Source organism: Cheilinus undulatus, linkage group 6, assembly GCF_018320785.1.
Source record: "Cheilinus undulatus linkage group 6, ASM1832078v1, whole genome shotgun sequence".
Classification (NCBI taxonomy): domain Eukaryota; kingdom Metazoa; phylum Chordata; class Actinopteri; order Labriformes; family Labridae; genus Cheilinus; species Cheilinus undulatus.
In genome coordinates this window covers 9912852-9925949 of record NC_054870.1, presented here as the reverse complement: position 1 = coordinate 9925949, position 13098 = coordinate 9912852, and the positions used below count along the sequence as shown (strand labels likewise).

General features: G+C 39.0%; 1 protein-coding gene across 2 annotated transcripts in view; it reads right to left on the bottom strand.

The window, feature by feature from the left end:
- LOC121511093 (inositol polyphosphate-5-phosphatase A) overlaps positions 1 to 13098 on the bottom strand; it is a 280564-nt gene that overhangs the window by 86289 nt on the left and 181177 nt on the right. The window lies entirely within an intron of this gene.

Here is a 13098-nt window from a genome sequence, read left to right as displayed (position 1 = left end):
CACCATGGACTTAAGGGTGGGGTACATGGAGAAAATCATAGTCAAATGCATTTTCTGAGCATAAACAGCAGGCCTTTTTTGAGAGTTAGCAGTTGAGGTGGAAATATAAGGTTTTGAAAGCTGGAAAAAAATTATATAACCATCAATACTCTGGAAAAAGATTGGACAATTGTTATTTTACTTTTAAACCTAATATTCCTGTTACTAAATCAGTCAAAATTATTACAATTTACAAATCTAATCATACCTCTAACATGTTTGGGATTGCCAAAGTGCAGCCATGTCAAACAAAAATTAATGAAAGAGAGATTAAGGCATAAAAGAGAGCATATAGTTATTTTTGTCTCCATCATGTTTCTAGTTAAATGCACAGAGGGTTTCATGTAAATCATTTTTCAGCAGTTAATTTTCAGCTGACTCCTCTATTAGATTAAGAAATCATTTCCTTTGATGGCAGAGAAAATTCACTTTACTCAACTGATCAAAGGGAGAGTGAACCATCCAAACCTTGAAGTGTTCTGTCCTGAGGATATTCTCTGAGTCTGTCCTGCTCTGACATGAGGACGCCACCTTTAAACCCCAAAGATCTGAATCTGTTGAAGGACATTTATTTAGAAGCTACAAGGTCCTGAGAACTTTAATCAAAGTCACAATGTCTGATTAAAAAAACAGCTGGAAATTAGACTAATAAACAGCAACGTTTGTGTTTCATTAGCATTGCTGCAAAATACTGTTTTGTATTTTGCATATCTCTGTTCAATATAACTTATTGTTCTATTTATATGAATGTTTCTCTTTTTTTCCAGCTGTTCTTTGCCCTTTAATGCATCTGAAGAACACTCACACAAAAATTTTAGCCATGTACTTTTTATATAAACACGCTGTGCAGCATAAAGTCTGAGAAAATTCATATACTATACATCTTCTCTTTCATGGACTTCATCCAAATCCTGATCCATTTTAAAGCATCCCACTTCTTCAGAAAGGAACTTAAGTGAAATATAATGAACTCATCTTCCTCATCATCTACTAAAACAGGATCTTTGACAGAGCTCAGATAGGAGATTAAGGTGGACGCAGCACAGCCTCTTGTGTAATTAATGATTCAGGATGCTTGGCTCGCTGTCTCCACTAACCGCGTGGATAAATCTCACCGTGGACTTCCCAGGCCTGATAACAATATATTTATGAGGCTGTAAAGAGAGAAGGAGCCTCTTCTTAGTGGTGGGTCTGTCGTAAAGCATGTGAGCTGCTCCTCTGTGAGGGAGAGATGAGGGATAGGAGAGAGGAGGTGCTGGACTTGACTGTTATATTAAACAGAGAGTGTGTTTCTGAAATCTCATTAGATCAAACAGAAACTGGAGCAGATCAATACCACAGAGAGATTTTCTAATAGAAAGAATGTCACTTCCCTTTCAGGGGTTTGTTTAAGAAATTATACACCTTTACAGGAAATAAAAATGCATTAAACTGAAAGGAAGAAAGATTCGGGAAATAAAAAACTTCAGTGATAATGAATTTTAGAATATAAAGAACAAACAATTGTTCAAAACACTCACCACCAGTCAGTGCGACAGTTTAACTGCTTCGTATTTGTATTTCAACAGTTTACCTGTACTCTTAAAAGTTACATTAAAGAATTCTGTGACCTTCACAAAACATCTGTCAGTTTACCTTTATGTTTACATTAAAACAAATGGTAAGAAAAACTTTAAAACATAGGCTAGGTCATGTTCATATCTATTATATTTAAAATAATAAGGGCATTTAAACACTATCTCAATACTAAATTTAGCTTAATTCAAGATTTAATCTTCAAATGAGTCAAAATGAGTCACTGAACAGATACAATTGTTGAGCTAAATTTTTATTTACTTCTTAACCATATTAGTTATATGATACTTATCATGGGTAAATAAAATACTTGTCATGGGTAAGCTAGTGATTTGCATGATTTGCTTGCTAAACTTTTAAAGTTGGATCCCTCTGTTGGGCCCCTTACTAGTCATTTATACAAATTATTGATATTTTTTTTTCGCATCTAATTCAATCCTGATGAAGACCTCTGCCTAAACTGTAATGCAGCAGCATGCCACTACTGACCACTTCACATCCAGTTACAGCTACTGCCATACTGCCAGATGCTCTACGATCTAGATGTAAACAAGCACAGTGAATAAAGAGCACCAGGAGCATCGTGTAGGAAAAGGATCTTTGCAGATGATGTAACACACAGCATGGTCCATTTCCAGAAAGCAGTCCAGTTTGTTCAGTTCAGTTCATAAGTTTTACACTCTGGAAAAATACACTACAAACAAGAATGAGGTTGTCAGAGTTTTGACACTTCAGTACTTTCTGTATTTTTTAAAATAATTCAATCTCTGTTATTGTAATGATCACCAGTACTTTGAAGTACTGAAGCTTTACAAACACTGAAGATCTTCATATTTTTCACCTTAAAGCTTTAGAATGGTAGTAACTAAAGCAGAGGGCCTTATTTCCAGTCTATCATTGTCACTGATGTCATGATTGACCTGACACCTCGGTGCTAAGAGACTCAGCTCTATTCAAACAGGGTTAGTGTTCAGTTTATCCTGTGGGCTTTAATGGAGGGCAGTAAAATAGACGTATGCAAGCGTCACCACTGTTGTTAAAGGCGTGGGAACTCTCTGTGCCAACAGAAAATTTAGCTCATCTTCTGACTTAAATATGACCATAGGTAACCAGAAATATCTGAGCTAGGTTTTGCTCAGTGATCAAATATGAGAAAAAGAAACCAGAACCAGAAGTGAACAAAGGAAAACTAAAGGAGGGTGGAGGAGAGTCTTTAAAGACTGGAGGAAAGAAGTTAGAGGCATTTGGGTCTGGATTTAAATGAAGGTCCTGTAGTTGTCAAGGTGCACCATCTTGTGAATAAAGGTTTCTTTAACAATCTTTGTAGAAGGGTTGGGGTAAATGCCTAGTAAGTTAGGGCTGTCAATTTAACTTTATACAGTATTTGAAAACAGAGTAAGAGCACAGGTTATAATTAGCTGGAGTCTATGCTATATAATGAAGTGTGATCATTGTGATAACAGTTGTAATCCTGGGGCAAATGGATGGCACTTGTAAATGTGAGGAGACTCATTTGTCTCATTTTAACAGTTTTTAGATGTTTGTGGAACTAGAGAGGGGCCATAGTTTCTTGAAAAGTAGGTCTAGTTGTAAAGTTCTTGGTTCTCCGGGTGGTTTCTGAGTGTTTCAGCAGAGCCTGGAGGTCTTCCTCCTCTACGTCCTGCAGCTTTATCCTCTAACAGCCATGTCTAATACCCTCAGTGAGGCGTCTTTGTGTGCTGCTCTAAGGTATCAGCTCAGGTCAGAAGGTAACGCTCTGTTTACACGATCGTTTCCTAAAGCACTCGTGGTGACCCGCTGGTGTGAAAGTTGACTTTTTTCTTGGCCTTTGTCGGGGGAAACGAAGAATTGCAACATTAGCTGCAGCTACTGGGCGTGAAAAGAGCCTGAGGGTGGGGGGTCCTGAGTATGGGAGGCCCCCCCACGCTGACCCTCACCCTGGGCGGGGGCCCCATTAGCCTCGTCATCACAGTTCATTCAGGCAAACTGTAACAGTGTCAGTGACATTCTCCCACAAAGACTCACTCCTTTACACAGTCTATAAACATGCTTCTGCTGGCACATTCATCGCACACTGACACCCTGAAAGAGGCTCTTACAGGGGCCGTTCTCACTAAGGCAGGATCCGGGGCCTTCTTCAGGCCTTCCTCAGGGGCCACACAAAGACAGAGGTCAGACGCTAATTTATAACACTCTGCTCCCAGGCTCCTTAAACCGCCCGCACAAAGACACCACAGCACATTCCCTCTTCCTGATTTCTCCCACACAAACATTGCAAACAGTTCACCGGGATTTAAAAGAATGCATGCAACAAAGTGCTGATGATATTTACAGCAAATTCATTCCATTATGATGTCACATAGAACTTTTTACATGCAACCTGAATGTTACATTTACATGTTAGGTAAAAGAAAACCTGATGTGGAAATCAGCCTCCTGCAGCACATGAGCATCAGTGAGGCTTTTTTACACTTTTACCAGCAAGTTGTTAAATAATTATGTAATATTTGTCAGGGCATTTATGTGCAATTCTACAGTTAATAAATCGGCATTCATTTTATAGGTGTTAGAAGTTTTATCTTCCTACTGAAAATATGCAACATTCAAGGTTCAGGTAGTTTGCAAATTAGACCTGCAGACTGTTGGGACTCAATTTTTCTGCATCTCATATGGACATTTAAGAGCAACCAATATGCATGTATTGACATAAGATTACAGTTTATACATTTAACTTTGATTATAAATAGTTATATAATTGATCAATTTAAAAAAAAGGTCTAATCAGGGAGGACTCTGTGAACAGGAATTCTTCAGTATTGAAGGTGTTGCTTTGCTGTGTTGCTAACAGAAACATTGGTAAAATTTGCTGCAGAGATTTACAGGTATATATGAAACACTCATCTTCGTGAAATTAAATTGTCTGTATTTCCTCTACAATTCTCTTTGATTGGATGACCAAAAATGGATAAAACAGATATTTAATGGAAAAACAACAAGGTTTTTTTCCTAAACAAGACTTAAACAGCCTTATGAACCAGTGAGAATTTGCAGCTTAATATGGATTGTTAAAATACAAATTTTAGACAAAGTATGTGTCAAGAAAAAAGCAAGTCATTTGGAAAGTCACAGAGAAAAAAATGTGAAAATGTCTCAATTAGTAGGGGTAAACTGAAATAGGTCTTTGTCATACCTTTGCATTACTATTTTGTTGGAATGAAGGAACTTTAGTCAATAGTGTATTACAGACATGATTCAACCAAGAGTTTGAATTAGAAAAAATGGCAGAAGTCAGCATTTCAGTTCAGTTTAACCAACAAAAATGCCTCCTTTGCCACTTTATCACTCAGACAGAAACACCATCTCATACCCATAGAAAACACTCAAGCAACTGAGAAAACACCTGCCTTTTACCATAAGTTTCTCCCTCACAGCGGCCTCAATACCTCCCCGATTCCTCTCCAGATTACACAAAGTGATTGACAGCTAAACTGAGCCATAATAGACAGTTTATATGAGATTATGAGGGTGAAACGGGGGGCCATGTCATGATTATATTGACAAGATGACTTACCATAAGTTGACCGTTCAGACTGGACTCTGCGCACAATAGCCTGGCTGAGCGCAGTCATCCATTGTAAGTAAATGTTGAGAATTTGGGAGAATGTTAACATTGTGAAGAATGTGCTGGGTGACGTCTGAGTGAATAGGTGGGGGGTGGCCCCTGACAGGACCTTTGACACAGCAGGACAGCCTTCTCCTCGTCCCTCCGTTAGCACCGATCTCCTCAGTGACGCCCCCACTACCAAGAAAACCATGCAGGAAAGACGGGGCATTGAGGGGGAGCGAGGATGCTGCTGCGGTCACTCAGAGGTTAACGGATAAGTCAACTGCAGCCAACACAACTGGCAACTAAAGATGGGGAGGGGTCCACTTAATGAAGGTGGAGTCAATGTATGAGAAAATGTTTGGCATGTATAGGAAGAGTGGAATCTGTCGAGTTGTTACTCCATCAAACTCAATCTTCAATGTTTGTGCCTGGTATCATCATTGATCCTAGGTTATTGGATCACAAGTTTCAAGCTTTAACTATAGGAGCATTGAAAGTAACACGACAGTCATTGTTGCAGCAAAAATGAAATCTACTTAAAAATACTTGCTATTCTTGGTACCTACTTTCCCTGTTGTAACAATATGAGAGCTGATAAGAACATAGCGGCTAAACGAAAACATGCTGTGAATTTAAAACATCTATGTTTTTGCTGAATATCACCAGGAAGCTGGTGGGAAAAATTTCAGAGAAAGGTAGAGTGAAAAATTTGGCCCCTTGCATCCCACCCTGAAAGTTTTGTGCATATGTGAAAGCACTGTTACATAATAGACAAAATTCGGCATCCTATGAACTATCTTTACTGGTCCAGCCCAAAAATAGGTAAAATTCAACAGCAGGTAAGTAAAAAGCAATGTCTCTAATATTTAACAATTCAAGAATAACATTCAGCTAATACAATACATGACCATTCACAGAGTTCACTTCACAGGTCACAGGATGTTTAAAGTGGGTTTAGTACAATCTGACACATGCACACACTGCTCCCAAAACACACAGGACACCTACCTTTTCGCCCTCTGGCACTGTACACCTGTACAACACTTTTGGGCTGAAATCACCACTTCACTCAGCAATATTTTGGGCTGCCTCATCCCTCTGTCCCCCTCACTTTGCCTCCTAGGAGATCACTCAATGATCAATCTCAAAAAAGGTCTAGAAAAATGTAAATCGCTCCTCGTGGCGCTGACCATCGCCAAGAAAACAACCCTCATGAACTGGAAATAAAAACACACCATAACTATCACACACTGGAAAAGCCTTCTACTAGACAAACTCTTCTGCTCCACTAAACAGAAGTTAAAGTCTCAAGATTCAATGTGGTAACTATTAAAAAATTTAATAAACTCATCATAGCACTCCATCAGTGATTTATATTTGTCCTCTTTGCTCAAAATCAACCCATCCCCCAAACACAAAACACACACAAACACACACAAATAAACAATAACTCCTTTTGTTTGCTTATTTGATTGCTGTGTTTAATCATTTAATCATGACAATATTCTGTTTATTTACATCATGTTTTATAGGAAACATAAACAAATGTTTTCCTCTTTGTTCCGTATCTGCTGATTTTAAATCACATCATCACAGCTTCATTCACATGTTATTGTTTTATTTATTTTACAATTATGATTAATAGTTATCACAACTAATAACTATTATTATTATTAAGTATTATTTGTGTTTATGATTATTGTTTTTATTAGTATTTATTATTATTAATTTCTTTCTTATTGATTCATTTTTTATTATTTCATACTCTTTCATTACCTGTATGTTGTTGTGTTTATAATATTTTGGCTCCCTACAAACACAGTTTCAGACTTTCTTTAAATTATATATGTTTATGGATCCAGGCTGAAAAAACACTCCAGTATTGGATAATTGCATGTCTAAAAAAACCCTCTGTTTCAGCCCTACTCAGAATGAGCTGTTTCTGTGTCTGTGGCTTTAAATCTTACTGAACTGTCTGACTCCGCCCCTCACTCTACCCTTGACTCCGCCCCTCTCAAGAAATGGATGGCTTAATGGATGTGGCTCTCCTGATCCTCCTCTCAGCTAGATCAGGAGAGGAGGGTGGATGGAACTTTCTTCCAAGTGGGGAGGGCCAACTGAAAATGGGGGGGGGGGGGGTGCTAACTCCCCACATGACATCATGAGGGGAAACTCTGAGAACGGCTTGTTTCAGCACATATTGTCTGAAAGCTGGGGAAAGAGAAAGGAGGAGGGGATGGATTTTTCTGGTACTTGAGGGAATTGTGGATGGGCCACGGGCAGATATTTTTGTCAGAAAAGCCTGAAAAGTGATTTTTGCATAATATGTCCCCTTTAAAAAAATCTTTATGATAGTGTCTTGATTCATTGCGAGCTACAACTGAGCCAGGAGATTTTAGAATAACAGCATTACTGTATGTAAAGGGAGTTGAGTTTCTCCACATGTCTCACATGTCAAATGTGAAACGATGTATTGAGCCACAGCTATGTTGTTTCTTAAACTGGTGCCAGTACAGCTGGGATCTACTTGAGCTTCCTGACTGCAAATGTACCATTACTCAACAGTTTTTCATCCCACTTTATTCTTTTTATATAACCTTACGTTAGCAGACAATAATGTCAAATGTCAAGTCTTCTGTGTTGAATATGGTTAAAAGCATCTTTTTGTTGGTTCATCCTTTGACCTGATGACTAAACATAGTTAAACTATGGCAATAATTTCTTGCACTAAACATATTAGAGTTTCCTGTTAACAGTAACGGTGCAGAAATGTCCCAAAGCTGTTTCTGCTGATGTCATAGAGAGGAGGGAAATTACTGTAATGGATCTTAGACTACTGCTGTATCTTAGACCTCTGTAGGCCTAGGTGGTTGAAAAATGAAAGCATATTTAGGACACTTAAGTACTGTAAATATGAGGTATTGAATGGTACTTCATGGCATAAAACTACCAAAAGAAACTTGACTCACTGTGGGCTCTACTATCCCAGGTAAGAGGAAGTCTGACTCAGCACATATGCTGTGTGCTTAACAGAAGTATGTAGCCATCAGGGAATTGTTCATTTGCCAAAATCACATCATACATAAACATTCACCCACAGTAAAAAAATAAGTTGAATATCAGTCAGCAACTGCTTACGAACACAAAAAACCCCATAGGATCTATAGTCTGATTCAAAAGACCAGTGTTATGGTTCAGTGAGTGACCATGTTAATTGATGACAATAAGGCAAATGTGTCACAGTTAATAACAGCTACCAAAAACTTAAATAGACCCTTTGTTAAGATTTTCATTAAATTCATATCGTCTAAGCGTATCCTACTTAGACATAACAGACGACGTTCAGTGTTTCAACAATGTTGTAGCTAAGTACATTATCCACTGACACTGTCAGCTAAAAGCCCCCAGTTAGCACGGCCCCTTGTTAAAACGTAACACCTGCTCTCCTTCAGCATCAACAGTCAAGTTTTTAGATTTATATTTTTGATTGACAAGCTTCTTAAAACTGTATTTCCTGTCTAAGCTCATATATATTATTAATAAAATAATTTGCAAATTAAGCACAAATCACATTAAATAAGGCTTTTTGATGTCAAAAAATAATTTACAGCCCCTTAATGCACAGCAGACAGGAGCAAATGCTGAAATTAGAAATTAGAATCATGAGGTACTTAAAGATCCACAGCTCTTGTCTAAGTTATTTAGATGGCCATCTTCACTGCCCAGGTACGGCATAATGCTGTGGGAAACACTGGTGTCTGAGTGTGTGAATGTGCGCGTGCATGTGTGTGTGAGAGAAATAAACAGGCCCACTATGAGCAGAGGAACACTGGGGAAGATTAACCTCTGCTCCTGCAGGCCTCCCAGGGTGAGAAGGCAGTTCAGAGTCACACACATACATGCACACACAGAATTGTATGCAGATAAAAACAGCTACTGTAAGTTCAATAACCACTGTGTTTAAGATGCATTCAAAGATATGAACCCTGGGAGTTATAATTTGACACACATATTCACACGTCCAAACATACACACACGGCTGTGGTTAATAAATTCATTCTGGCATTATGGAGGATCTGCTGTGATTATCCAGTCCTCCCTCTTGCAGCTCAACATGTCTATTGGCTGGAAAGCGGCCGGCCTCTCTGCTCTCTTTCAGCCCGTTGTTCTGGGAAAAGCCTAAAGGGAAACATTTAGATTGCAGGGCTCTTTGAGACGCTCTGACAGTTGACTGATGACCGTCCATAAAATGACAAAGCATTGCTGTGTGGTGGCCAGTGCGGCCCACTGCCTCCCCATGGGAAACTAATTGCTTTGAATTGTTAACGGCAACATTATTTTTCTGCCAATCATTGCTTTTCAATGCCCCGAAAATGAGCATGAAACAAGTCTTTTCAGTGAACAAAACAGTTAAATGTCCCCAATGTTGATCAAATTAACTTCAGCACTCTGACAATGGACTATATTTGTGTGAAAATAATGGAGGGCCACAAAGGACGCCTTTATGCCAGGATTTCACAGTTGTAATGTAAAACTGTTCTCCCCTGAACCGGACCAGCCACTCTGAATGGAAGCAGGAAAAAAGAAACAAACTTGAGTGCACAAAAGGGATTTTTTTAAGAAAGAGGTAAAGAAAAAAGATGTTGATTTTATCTCATGCTATCATTTCACGGTCTCATTCAGTGGCCATGTTTCTGTCCTCTGAAAAGATCTTAAATGTCACATCACATCAGCTGTTCTGTTCAGAGGTAAAAAGGCTCAATTTTCACAGCATTAACTTTATAGCAGTTATTGGATGATGCTTTTTAAATATTTCTTGCTGAGGGAATTCCTGTAATTTTCAGTCTGAGCTTTAATTTAACAGTTTAAACGACTGAAATGGCTGCTACGCAGTCTTTAGGAGATAAATCTTTTGAGTAAAGACCTTTCTGTTTAAGGTTCAAATCTGAGAAATTATCTCTTCATGTTAAATCTCAATATCAACCAGACGCCCCTAACATAAATTTTAACTTTAAATAAGATTAAATTTAACACAGTGTCTTTGCTGAACCATCCAATCAAGGGCCACAACAGAGACCAACTCCCCGGTTCTGTGGGTGGAGAATGTTTTTTGTTGATGGAATTTGGTAGGGGTGTTGAAAAGGATCATTTTTAAGATGTGTCATGCTGACGTAGATAGAACTACACTGATGTAGTGACAGAACATAATCCATCATTGCATATGGACGTGGCTTGTAGATTGTCCTGCTGTGAATTAACTTATGCTGTTTATTTAATTTGGTTTACAATTGAAGGCTGCTCATGTTAACTTGATTTCTGAAGCACTGTCTAAATGCGTAACAAAAAAGGGAGTGGATATTAAAGACTGCTTGGTGGAAAAATGGCCATGTGCAGTAATTTAATCAAGTGTAACTGTCCTTATGCAATTTCAATGCAAACTTGACATCTCTACTGTTACCTTCTTTCATTTTCTAAAAGTCTAACTAGGGACGGGAGATGGAAACTAGCAAAAGCTATAATCTCTCTATGTTAAACATCAGTTACTTTTAGTTTGTTTGTAACAGGCTGAAGTTGCACTATGTAATTTCATTGTCCCTATCAAATAAACTTAATAATAATAAAAAAAAAAAGACGATTGTGGATGCGACCAATTATGATGCATCATGATATCAAATCCAACATCTGAGAGAATAACTGTATCAAATTGCACCAAATTGTGAGACCAGTGAATGTGCACATCTCTAGAGTTTGGTTTCTTTAAACAGGCTGATATAGAGTTTGATTCTGGTAAAAAAAAAAAAAAACAAACAAACAAAAAAACAAACAAACCTGGACCTAGATGACCTAGCAGGTCACACCCCGAGTAACTGAACGGAACCAGGTTCAACTCCAGCTTGTGTCACTTATTACACTCTCATCCAAGTTTCTGACTCTATCCACTTTCCTCTTCAATCAGTCAACGGAAATAAATCAAAATAAATACATCTTAAAAGATAAAAAAAAACAAAAACTAAAAATAATTATAATAAAATTAGATTGAAAACAAAATGAAATTAAGTAAAATTTCTCTTAAATACTAGTACTTTTTTGTCACAGAGTACACATTAAAAACTGTTCGTTGATGATAAAACATCAAACTTTACAGATATTGGTGGTGCTTACTTGACCCAATAATGTTGCAGCCATGTCAGCCTGTTTAACTACTGCAAGCTGAAATCTACTTAAAAAATTCTTAACTGTAACAATTAAGCAATTCGGTTTAAAAAAAAATCTGTATTTTAATGTTAATGACTTATAAATTAAACTCCAATTTTAACTAATTTAGAATAATTTTCATGATTAGAAGGTTAAAATGTTGGCATACCGTAACATTAATCCAAAAAAAGATTCGCCTCATCAGAATACTGCAGTAAAAGAAGGTAAATAATGCCGCATGCAGCCCTTTGCACATATGCACACTTTCAAAGCACAGGAGAACCAGCAAGGCATGCATTTCCAGCTGAGCTCTGTTTTCCTCTCATGTTAGCGGCCCACACGTCAGTGCGGCTACAGATCTGTGCTTTTTTGATGTGACTCAATAGTGAGGTCTGGCCAGCTAAACGCTGTTCCTTCTCAGCATTGTTCCCCTGAGGCCTTGAAGCACTTTGGAGATAAACACCGTTTAGCAGTTAAAAGGGCCACAGAGGAAAGGCTTATCAGATGTCTTCTCAATGGGCCGTAAGCTGCATTATGAGGCCTGGGATCAGATAAGGTGGAGGCTTGAAGCCTGGCTGCAGACCTCTGTCCTCAGCGCTCCTGTGTGATCCAGCTCCTGTGCCGGCTGCATCATGAAACTCAGCTGGCGGTGTGTTCAGTGGCCCCCTCCTCTCCTCTACCATCCAGCAATGAGAGATTAGAGCTCAGAGAGTGAGAGAGAGGAGAAGAGAGAGAGGACAGAAGGAGGGGGGTTTGGCTTTAGTTATTCCCCCTGTCCCCTTTTCCTGCTCTGCTTTCTGGGGGTAGGAGTCAGAGTCAGGACAATGGCCAAAAAGATGGTTCCCAACCAGCCGCTGAATGGGAACACTGTTGGTGGTAGTGCTTCATTCAAAGCGCGGCCCGGGCACATTGTCCTCCAGGATCGGCGGAGGAGAATGGAGTTTGCTGGTGGCTGCCAAAAGGTTAGCAGCCTCTGTGAAAGGAGCGACCCATTATTCACTGCCCTTTACAAAGCCCAAGCAGCCTTTGTGCTCCTCCTCTTTTTCCTCTGCACCGCCAGCTTTTTCTCACTCTGCTGCTCCGGATCTGCGCCCGACGGTTTCCCCCAAAGTGAGCGAGTGAGGCGCGATGCCACCCCTGTACCCCGAGCAGGGAATACCAGGAACATACAGGGACCACCCCACCACCACCACCTTGTCTCACATCCCCACCCCTGTCAAAAAAGGAACCTTTAAATGATATGGCCCAGAAGTAACAACAGGGTTAGCATTCACAACACAAGGGGATTTAGAAAGAAGGAGCGTGGAAACTGCCACTCAGCCAACACCAATTCTATTCAAACCCCCCAGACACCAACTAAATCTCTGCTATTTAGGTGTGTTTACAAGGGAACCTTTAAAAATAAATCAAGTGAAAGAGCATGATGGAAGAAGGGGAAACACAAAGAAAACACTTGAATGTAAGGCCCTTTAGAAACTTCATTATGCCAGTAAATCCAGGTAATAAAAAATGCAAAAGCTGCCATATTCTCTAAATGTCCATGTCCATTAAATGTGCTGCATTCTTTCATCAAATCAAGAATCAAGCACAAGTGAAATACGACCTCTTGGAGAACACTTTAGCCTCATATTTCATGCTCATGGTGGTAATGAATGCCACCCATATGTGCATGTACTTATTCA